Source organism: Hippocampus zosterae, chromosome 10 (genome assembly GCF_025434085.1).
Source record: "Hippocampus zosterae strain Florida chromosome 10, ASM2543408v3, whole genome shotgun sequence".
Classification (NCBI taxonomy): domain Eukaryota; kingdom Metazoa; phylum Chordata; class Actinopteri; order Syngnathiformes; family Syngnathidae; genus Hippocampus; species Hippocampus zosterae.
Window position 1 is genome coordinate 18,714,422 of NC_067460.1, and position 12,028 is coordinate 18,726,449.

Consider the following 12,028-nt stretch of genomic DNA (forward strand, 5'->3'; position numbering starts at 1 on the left):
TGTGTAGAGAGGAAGATTCAGACTCACAGTCACACCATCACTTAGTGGGAACTGAACCCATACTGCCTGTAGAGATTCATTCATGATTTCAAGCTTTGCACTTTGCAATATTGAAATAGTGAGGCGAGATGAAACTTTTATCCCAATTAAAACATTCTAAGGCAAAATTTGAATATTCAAATGTTACAGCTTTCATCTCCAAACGGGTCAGTGATGCAATTTTTATTAACTTAAAGAAAATCCGAACAAAATTCAGCCCGCTCGCCCTGCTTTGTATTCATGAAGTTGAATGTTTGTATATTAACAAGTGGGCCACGCTCAGCTGCTCTTTTGAGTTCATTGCCTTTAGTGCCTTGTTTTGTCTTAGCTGCATATGCCAATTTAAGGGATCAAATTGGTGAGCCGCTTTCCAAAAGCTTGCTTTTCTCACAACTGGGTCACTTCTACCCGAACCGATAAGGGATTTCAAGCTCTCCTCTACAGAGTAAATGCCAATCCCATGGGTTTATATGTCTGGTTTAAACATGATGGTGAGTGATAACTTCTCATGATCCCCCCCCAAAGGGCGTGACTCAGATTGGCTGTCTGAGCAGCAGGGCACCTGAGGAGGAATCGTCTTTGAGAAACGCAACTGTTGGAAATTCCCATGAAGAAAGCTGTGATATCAACCTGATCTAATAATCCCTGCATATGACCATGTCAATGTGACAGTTTCAACCATGCCTATTTTTTAAAATCAATTTACCTGTTGAAATGTAAATTCTGGCTGGTGTAATATGTCATATATAATTATATGCTGAGTTTTGATTCACACAGGAAGGCCAGAGTGGGAATCGAATCCTGCACCTCTGCACTGTGAGGCAGATGAGCCAACCAGTCGATCACCATGCCGCCTTTTTTTTTCTTCCAAATTTGGAAACTAATTTGAACATCCACATTCAAGATACATGCAGCTCACACTCAACATTTAAATGTCGAGATTACAGTATGTAGCTTTTGAGTGGTCTTCGTCATCCCACAAACCAATTTCGTGTCACATTCTATATTCGTTATTCTTCTCGGAAATGCACTGGCATTTTACCTGATTAAGGATTTTTCCTTAAATTGTCCACTTGAACAATACACTGTGACGTGATTACGTGATGCGTTACTGTGCTTGGAAGTTGTCAACGTTCTATAGATGCCCATTAAATTTTCATATTGATTGCTCCAGAAGGACTCTGTAGTTCATTTGCGTCACATAGGACAAGACAAATATGAAATTATGAAATGGCATTGACAATTAGGCTTACAACTTTGTGCACATTGATGCATTTGGGGAGGACATCTGCCACACAGGTTAACAAGTTCTTGTTATCCTGGCGTTTAGGTTTAGGTTTTCTCAAAACACTCCGACGTCCTTCTCCATTCCAAAAACATGACATGTCCGTGCTGTGCATGTTAGGTTAAATGAAGAAATCATTAATAGGTGTGTCTTTGTCCTGCGACCATTTAGGGTTGTACCTTGCCTCTTGGTCAAAGTCAGCTCTGTTAGGCAACAGCCTAAAAACCTGAACAGGATAAAGAAATTGACAACAGATGGATGGGAAAACAGTAGACAATGTATTGTATTTACAGGAAACAAAGTCAGCGTCCTAATCTACTTTCTCTTTCTTGAAAGTGAAATGTGACAAAATGGGCCAACCGTCCGACGAAGATTAGCGAGAGAAATAAAGGGAGGTGCCACAGGAAGCTGCGGGGTGGAAGGTGGAAGACACTGAGAATGAAACGTAACAATGGTAAGGGAGGAGGAAGTCTAGGAGTATGACCCATGGAAGCTGAGAAAGAATCTGTTGTCTAGATACATTTGTAAAGGTAACATGCCCTTACAAACTCAAACAGTGGCCTCAGGAGGTCCTAGGACTCCTTGATGGGGTGGCATGGGGTCCTCTCTGTACAGTATACAGTATATGGAGCGGTCAGTGTTTGCTTCCAAGTGACAGGGGGAAAGTACCACTGCGAGCCACAATGCCACAAATATTTAGTTTTTGTTACTCCAGGGTATTTGTTTTATGGGGTGATAGTACACTCACCTGATTTTGATACGGGCACCGTGGCTTTAATTCCCACTCAGTGACAGTGTGAATGTGCGTGTGAAAACGTGTCCATCTTTATATGTGCCCCGTGATTGAATGGTGACCAGTCCAGGGTGTAGTCAACCTTGAAAATAACCGGGACATTGCTGTGGACTGGAATTTTTTTATGCAACTATGACAAATTGCAAAAATTTGGCCCATAATACATTGGTACATAAACACCATCAGCTTTGTGCTGGTTTGTTTGTCTTGGCATGATGCAAAACCAATTAATGGCAGTCAATAAGCCATGCTGAGCAAGTGTGTGTCCAATGAGCCTTACTTAATGATTATTACAGTATATGATAAAGATAACTGAGCTACAACTAGATGAAAAAAATATATATATATGTATATAACATAACCTTTATTTGTCCAGCTGTTGGCAGTTTGGCAGGTGTTAACCTAGGGGGGAAGAGAACCCCCCCCCAAAGTATTTCATTGCACAAAATCAATGTTTCAGAAAGAACTGTACACATTTCAATAAATATATATTCAATATATGGAGGGGTGAATGTTTCTCTGACCTCTGTTGAAAAGTTGTGAGAAAGTCGGTCTGTATTTGTGTAGCTGATCCACTTGGGTGTGAAGATGAAGTTTATTTACATTCATGCTGCTCTGCTGATATGCCCCATGAAGCCAATAAAAGAGCAGTTATTAGCAGGAGTGGATAAACCTTTACACAAGATTGCAAACAGGCAAAGATAAACACACACACACACAATCAAAGTGCAACTTAAACTTCTTCAAAATCTCATTCTCCTCAAAGTTGTTGTTTCCTCTCATCCATCTTTCAGCCTCGATTCTGACACAGCTTATCATTAAGAAACAGACTGTGGATCTGTGACGGTGTCTCAGTATCTCGTTGATGAGCACCCTTATTTAATATACGGTACTTTTTTTTCCTAAAAAAAGAATGACAGAGTAATTAATCTTTGCGAGAGTTTGGTCTGGGAGACTTTATGCAATTTCTCCAAGTCATGGCCCCCCACATTAAGTTCTCTCTAAGGCCTGTTTGTCAATCCTCACTTTAATGACACTTTTCTCTCTCCGGTCTCATTTCAACAATGTGACAATCCACACATCTACTCAGCAACTGCTGTTATAGCTATGAGGAGACCACCTTTATTAGTAGTAGCATTAGTTATTATCCTCTATTTTCATTCCCGCAATTAAGGTTGATGAAACACTGAAATATGACACGCAGTGATGCCAATTACAAATTCAAAATTATTATGATACCAACAATTAAGAAAATGTGCATCGGTTTATCTGTGATTGCATGCTGCATGTGCTGACCGCATCTGCCTCACAGTCAAGAGGATCCGCATCTCAATCATTTCAATATCTCAATACTTTGACTTACTATTTTGACCATGCGTATTTTAGCAGTGTGCACACTTTGGTAGAATGAACACAAATCAGCTACGTTGAGTCATAACTGCGTATCTGTTCTTGTGAGCACTAATTGGTGTTAGATAGTGTTATCTACTTGCTTGTAAAATACTGTAAGAACGGCAGTAAAACAGCCTAATTGCCCTCGTTGCTGGACAGAAGAAAAGAGTGATATTGTTGCAAAAATCTAACAAAAAATAAGATGGAATTAGGAAAAAGATGAATGGAGCTACCGTGGTTTCTATTGCAGTCTTAATTTCATTCAGAGAAGCAGAGACCAAATTGTCCGGGACAATTTTTCATTTTCTATAATTAATAATTAGCAGTCATGGACAGATATACTTGTTGACCCATTTGTCTATGCATGTGCACATTTATAGTGTGGTTTTAGGTATTGTTCGCATGTTGTGTGTTTGTCAACGCGTCTGTGAGTGTGTGTACTTCAAAGGTTCCTTGTCATTCGCTCTGTGGCTCTTTCACACAGCATCTGCCCTGCCCTCAGAGGTTCTATCGCATCCCATTACTCACCCAACCTGTCTATCTCACATGCTGTAGCTCATCTGGTGTCATTCAGTGAGTCGAGCTCATGTGCTCGAGTCGAGCTCATGTGCTTGGGCTCTAATCTACAAAAGAATCTCCATGGAATTGCACACGACCACCTCCCAGACATCATTACGCCGCATAAGCCTGCATGACCTCTGCATTCTCAACATTTTAATCTCATTCTTCACAAATTCTTGCCGAAGGGAAATTTTCCCCTTCGCGACCCCTTTTCACATTTCGCACAATGGAGACATGTCGGGTGAAGCAATATTTCATTTGACAAATCCCATTTGACATAATGCAAAAATGACTTATAGATACCGATGTCTGTGACTTGACAGCAACTCTGAGCCATTTCTCATCCTACATGTAAATTAATTTGATTGATGGCAGGACTCCAACAGTTTACTGATTGTGATACCATCCCCATTTATTGATTAGCACTAAAGATTAATGGTTGTGTCATAACTCTGACAGGTATGCTCCAGGATCACAATCAAACTGATGACCGTACGTTAAGTTCAGTTGTATTGCCCATTGCTTGGACAACCCTTCAGAAAAATATGCCTGTCCAGCCCTGAATATATTAATTTGACTAAATTAAGGAAGACTAAAGTGGGTTTAAAGTCCTCTGGTTTCAAGTTTGATCTGTAGAACGCCTCGACAGAATGTGAAAACTTGGTCAGACCCGTGTATGGACGGAAGGTCCATCACTCCCTGGGTGAGTAACGACGGACCTTCTCAGTCCGTCACTGAAGGACTCCCGTTTCGCTTGACGACAGACCCAAACGCGTGGCGCGTGTCTCGTGTCTCGTGTGTGTTTGTATGCGGAGGTTTGAGCTGGTCAATCTTTCCATGTACAATGCATCAAGCCCTCTCCTCAACCAATTGCTACATTACATTTACAGTCTTAGCTGCTTGAAAGCTCTTCTGTCATTTCAATTAATGCTCTGCAATCTTCTCTGGTCAGATGTTTGTCACGTTCCGTGCCTGCCTGCAGGGGGCGGGCTTTCTTTTTCCCGACTGCACACCTGTTGTTAATTTCGGGCTGATCACCTGTCTTTATCAAGCGACTCCGGCAGTCATCTCACTGCCGGAGAATTCCATGCCGTGCCATATTGCACCCGCGCTCGATCTCGCTATTGTCAATTGACCAGTTGCCTTTTTGCCTTACGGCCGTTATTCGCGTTTTGCTCCTAGATCTTGTATTGCTCTTATTTCCGCCAAATTCAGGTCCTCCTCGCGTCGTGTTGTTTTCCGCGAGCGTTTTCTGTTAGAGTACCCTTCTTGTTATTTCCTGGTCCTTATTTGACCAGCGTTTTGTGTTATCGTTTTTCCCTGTCGGGCTCTTTCTGTTCTTTTTTGTCATTAAAGACACTTTTTCGTTGACAAGATTTTTTCGTTGTCTGTTCTCCGGGGATCCAACCTTTATTTCATTTGTTCTGCACGAAGCGATAGCTATCGCTTCGGACAGAACGTGACAGAATTCTCCGGCCACCATGGATCCCGCAGATGTCGAAAAAATATTGTCCGCTCTTGCACGACAAGAGCAACAGATGAGTCAGCAGGGCCAAGCCATTTCGGAACTCCGAGGCGCGGTCTCCATGCTGGCTCATCGGCTCGACGATTACGAGCCTCGTCTAACACGGGTGGAGGAACGGAGACCCCATTCCTCCGGGGCCCATCCAGCCACCCCGGAAGCGTTCCCCTCTCATACCATTATGTCGAGGGAACCATCGCTTCCACACCCCCCTCGCTATGGGGGTGAGCATGGGCAGTGTGGTCACTTCCTTCACCAGTGCTCACTCGTATTCGACCAACAGCCGTCTGCCTACGCTAATGATGCTGCCAAAGTGGCCTATATCATGAGTTTGTTAACAGGTCCGGCGGCGTCATGGGCGATTGCGACCAGCGAATCCAAGCCGAGTCTCCGATCATCGTTCCCTGAATTCGTGACAGCCTTTCGCCGGGTGTTCCACCATCCCGTGCGGGGCCGAGAGGCAGAGGGTCGGCTACTTGCCCTCCACCAGGGAAGACGATCGGTCGCCGACTACTCGATCGAGTTCCGGATTCTGGCAGCACAGAGCGGATACGATGATCGAGCATTGTGTGGACTGTTTCGACGCGGCCTGAACTCTCAGCTCAAGGACGAGCTGGCGACCCGCGACCACAGCACCGACCTGGAGGAGCTGATTGACCTCGCTCTCCTCATGGACAATCGCTTGAGGGAGCGGGGCCGGGAGCGTGGGGGAGATCGTTTCCCGTATCGACGCTCTCCATATCGTGAGGAACATCGGGGAGTATTCCGGGAGACAGCACCCGCGGCGGAACCTATGCAGCTGGGTGGCAAGGACGTTGGCGGAGAGGAAGGAAGTCGCCGTGCCAGCCGTCGTACGACCAGAGACAACACCCAGACCTCTCCTCACGCCACAACCAGTCTTCCGGGATCATCTTTTCTCGTCTATCCCGAGTACTGTGAGTCACGATCCCGCGCGTTAACCCCCGAGCCCAGACAAGCCGACGCGCGATCGGGACACCCCAACAGACTGGAACTTGAGGGGGAGATATTTGGTGATTCCCGGTCGAGGCGGGTTCGGGCCCTGGTAGACTCAGGAGCAGACGATTGTCTGATGGACACCGAGCTCGCATCCGAGTTGGGTTGTTTCTTGGAGGAGCTTATTGATAGAAAGCGGGTTCGCGATCTCGATGGGCGTCTCCTGGCGGTCGTTACGCACAGAACGGAGCCATTGAAACTGCAACTTTCGGGTAACCATGTCGAGCATCGGCGTTTTCTGGTAATGCGGTCCCGCAACGCTCCTATTATCCTTGGGTTACCCTGGCTCAGGGTACACAACCCCGTAATTTCCTGGGCGCGCCCAGCAATAGATAGTTGGAGTCCGTACTGTTATCAGCACTGTTTACAGTCAACCGTCGGGGGGTATAAACGCGTCACACCCCCCGAGGATATCTGCCTTGACGGAGTGCCGGATTGCTATCGGGACCTCAAGGGGGCTTTTAGCGAGGACCGCGCGCGCTCCTTACCTCCACACCGCCCCTATGATTGCGCAATAGACCTGCAGGCGGGCGCTCCGTTGCCGACCTCGAGGCTGTATCAGGTGTCTCGGCCTGAACGCGAGGCGTTGACGGAGTACATTAACAGCTCGCTCGCCGCAGGTCTCATTAGACCTTCGCGTTCACCGTTAGGGGCGGGGTTTTTTTTCGTGGGAAAGAAGGACAAGTCCCTGCGACCCTGCGTCGACTATCGTGGGTTAAACGAAATAACCATAAAGAATAAATACCCACTACCTTTGTTAGATTCCGCCTTCGCCCCATTGCAATCCGCCACCGTTTTCTCCAAGTTAGATTTGCGCAGCGCTTATCACTTGGTCCGTATCAGAGAGGGAGATGAATGGAAGACCGCTTTCAAGACCCCTCTAGGCCATTTCGAGTACTTAGTGATGCCTTTCGGTCTCACTAACGCTCCTGCCGTCTTCCAAAACCTCATAAATGACGTGCTAAGAGACATGATCAACATCTTCTGTTTTGTCTACTTGGACGATATATTGATTTTCTCCCGGTCGTTACAGGAGCACAAGCAACATGTTAGGCGGGTGCTACAGCGCCTATTAGAAAACCGGCTCTTCGTCAAGGCAGAGAAGTGTGAATTCCATGTTCCCGTAATCTCCTTTCTGGGGTTTATCATTGAGCGGGGTAGGTTACGAGCAGACCCCATCAAGACACAGGCAGTCACGAACTGGCCGGTTCCCACTAATCGCAAAGAACTGCAGCGTTTCCTGGGGTTTGCCAATTTCTATAGACGGTTTATCCGGGCCTATAGCCAGAAGGCGCTCCCCTTGACCCGCCTGACGTCTATTAAGACCCCGTTCAAGTGGGATTCCACCGCGGACGCTGCGTTCGCAGACTTAAAGGCGGCGTTTACCAGTCCCCCTGTACTTCAACATCCTGACCCTGATCTTCCCTTTATTGTAGAGGTGGACGCCTCGGATTCAGGGGTGGGGGCGGTGCTGTCTCAACGCTCGCCCATCGACCAGAAGCTGCACCCCTGCGCCTTCTTCTCTCGTCGACTCACAGCGGCCGAATCCAACTACGACGTGGGCAACCGCGAACTGTTAGCTGTTGTCTCCGCCTTGCAGGAGTGGCGGCACTGGCTCGAGGGGGCAAAGGAACCTTTTACTGTTTACACCGACCACAAGAACCTTGCTTACCTCCGTACCGCCAAGAGACTAAACCCCCGTCAGGCCCGGTGGGCCTTGTTTCTCACCAGGTTCGACTTTATTCTCACCTACTCCCCCGGGTCGAAGAACACCAAGCCCGACGCCCTCTCCCGTCTCCACGACCCCACGGGAGGGGACCGGCCCCCGGAAACCATCCTCCCGGCTCAGTGCATCGTGGGGGTCGTCCAGTGGGAGGTTGAGCAGCGGATCCAGACTGCCCTGGAGGGGGTTCAGGTGCCGGCGGGGTGTCCGGCGGGGAGACTGTTCGTGCCTCCGTCCCTGCGCTCGGAGGTCCTGCAGTGGGGACATGGGTCCAAGGTGGCATGCCATCCGGGGGTGAACCGGACGGTGCAACTCGTCGCCCAGCGGTTCTGGTGGCCGGAGCTCCGGAGCGACGTGACGGAGTTCGTCAGGGCCTGCACCTCCTGCGCATGCGGCAAGTCTTCCCGTCAACCTCCGGCGGGGTTGCTCCAACCGTTGCCCGTTCCGCCACGCCCCTGGTCCCACATCGCTCTGGACTTCGTTACGGGCCTTCCCCCCTCCCGGGGCCGTACGGTCGTGCTCACGATCGTGGACCGCTTCTCCAAGGCGGCTCATTTTGTGCCCTTGTCCAGGTTACCGTCGGCGCTGGAGACCGCCGACCTCCTGGTCGAACACGTTTTCCGCCTCCACGGCATTCCGACGGACATTGTGTCTGATCGGGGGCCCCAGTTCGTGTCTCGCGTCTGGAAGCGGTTCTGCCGGTCCCTCGGAGCCACTGCCAGCCTGACCTCCGGCTACCACCCCCAGTCTAACGGACAGGCGGAGCGCGCCAACCAGGATCTGGGGGCGGCCCTCCGCTGTGTGTGTCTCCACCGTCCCGCATCATGGGTCGACCATTTACCATGGGTGGAGTATGCGCACAACACCCTCGTCTCCTCCGCAACCGGCCGGTCACCGTTCATGTCTGCCTACGGCTACCAGCCGCCGCTGTTCCCGTCACAGGAGGGGCAGGTGGAGGTCCCTTCCGTCCAGCATCATCTCAAACGGGCCCATCGTGTGTGGAGGGAGGCCCGGGCGGCATTGTCCCGCACGGCGTCCCGGAATCGTCAAATCGCGGATCGTCGTCGGCGCCCGGCCCCCTCCTATCTGGTGGGGCAGAAGGTATGGCTGGCTACTCGAGACCTTCGCCTGGCCGGCTCCTCGGCGAAACTGGGTCCTCGATTCACTGGTCCCTTCGAGGTTGAGACCGTCATCAACCCGGCTGCTGTCAGGCTCCGTCTACCTCCTACCATGAAGGTCCATCCCGTCTTCCACGTCTCCCTTCTCAAACCCGTCTCTTCCAGTGACTTGGCTCCTCCTCCCACGCCGCCGCCCCCTCCGCGGGTCGTCGACGGTGACCCGGTGTACACGGTTCGTGCCATCCTGGACTCTCGGCGCAGGGGCAAGGGCTTCCAATACCTGGTCGATTGGGAGGGCTACGGGCCTGAGGAGCGGCAGTGGGTGCCTCGCTCCTGGATCCTTGACCCGTCCCTTCTGCGCGACTTCCACACCGCTCACCCTTCCAAACCGGGAGGTCCGCCGGGAGGCGTCCGTTGAGGGGGGGGTACTGTCACGTTCCGTGCCTGCCTGCAGGGGGCGGGCTTTCTTTTTCCCGACTGCACACCTGTTGTTAATTTCGGGCTGATCACCTGTCTTTATCAAGCGACTCCGGCAGTCATCTCACTGCCGGAGAATTCCATGCCGTGCCATATTGCACCCGCGCTCGATCTCGCTATTGTCAATTGACCAGTTGCCTTTTTGCCTTACGGCCGTTATTCGCGTTTTGCTCCTAGATCTTGTATTGCTCTTATTTCCGCCAAATTCAGGTCCTCCTCGCGTCGTGTTGTTTTCCGCGAGCGTTTTCTGTTAGAGTACCCTTCTTGTTATTTCCTGGTCCTTATTTGACCAGCGTTTTGTGTTATCGTTTTTCCCTGTCGGGCTCTTTCTGTTCTTTTTTGTCATTAAAGACACTTTTTCGTTGACAAGATTTTTTCGTTGTCTGTTCTCCGGGGATCCAACCTTTATTTCATTTGTTCTGCACGAAGCGATAGCTATCGCTTCGGACAGAACGTGACAATGTTGGGGAAAGTGACTGCGAGGAATATGCTTGGTGCAGAAATCCATTATAGCATCGCTGGTCAGGATAGCATCTGCATATGGGTGCTGCAGGCTTGCCTTTGTCAACACTCTTTTCACCGTGCCGCCAATACCATCATATCTCGGAATTGTGATTCAGATTCAGATTCCTGTATGCACTTTTGCCATGACTTGTAGCAAAAAAGTTCCATTCGCCCTCCAATCCAAAGTTCTTTTTATGGTAACAAATATTCAAGAGATAGTTTTGGATTTTTGTATCGCCTCACACATCCGTCTGTAATATTGTGAATCCTTTTCATATTTGTGAGCACATTTTACAAGTAAGGGATATCACCACTCAAGAATGCTGGTGCAGTGATAGTATTGTGAGGCTTTGTGTCACTCACAAGAAGAACCTGAAGGGTTCCTTTCTTCACTCTGCAAAGTACCACAAAATAATTTCAGGTTGGCTGTTTTTTTCTACCAGTGAAGATGTTGGCTCTTGTCTCGTACTTTGGGTCTTAATGAGTCAGAGAGTGGAGATGAAATGTACCAAAGGAAAGTCTTTATATAGGATAAGAGCAGAAATGGATGCTAAAGAGCTGGAGAGCTGGAAGTGAAAGCGACGGAAAGGACAAGTTCCTCTTATCCCTATGCCGCAAAACAAAAACAAAAAAAAAATCATTGCCACTCACTCTCAAGTCCCTCTTATTTTCATTATATAAACCAGCACTTCCTGCTTCTTGTTGTTATGGATCTATTTCTGAATATGAATTTCCCATCCTCTCACTTTAATCTCACTTTTCCCGATGTTTCTGAAAAACTCTTCTCTCCATCTACACTTGCAACCATCCTTCCTCTTTGGATTTTTAATGACTCCACATTTAGCTGGATAATAGAAAAGTTTTTCTTCTAAAGCTTTTACCTTGAGCTGCATTCACCTGCCGCCTTGTACATTTCTCCCCATATGCGCTGTGCTCGTATTTGATGCATTAGTCTCACGAAAATGAGTCCGATTTGCTGTTCTTCAAATGATAACACTCTTATTCCATTCGGCACCACGTGACTTTATTTATTTATTTATATATTTATTTTGCCAGCATTGAGAAGCAGCCCCACTCTCCTCTCTTTGAATTTAAATGTGAGAAGATCGCTCCTGCTTCATGTGCAAAGCAGCGCTGCAAAGGTTGCCTTTATCAGTTTCATTTGTCCTCTTTTCCCCCATTCCACACATTATATCAACGATAACTTTGTTAGCAAGTAAATGTGCTTCATTTCATGGGGTGAATAAGGGATCTATCTGACTGTCCATCCATCCATCCATCCATCCATCCATCCATCCATCCATCATCCATCTCAGTGATTCCCAACATTTACAGAGCCAAAATGTGTGCCACATTTTAAGTTTGAAAAATAATACTATGGCACACCACCGAACAAAAATGTAACTTCAGTGCATATCGTGGTAATAATGTACTTCCCCTCTATGAACTGTCAGCTGAAAATTGTGGAGGGGTTTGCGTGTCCCAATGATACAAGGAGCTAAATTGTCTGGGCTTTATGCCGCTGGCAGGGTCATCCCAGATAGACCCCTTATAATGTCAAAGAATTTGAACCTCGTTTTCCTTTGCCTGGACATGGCCC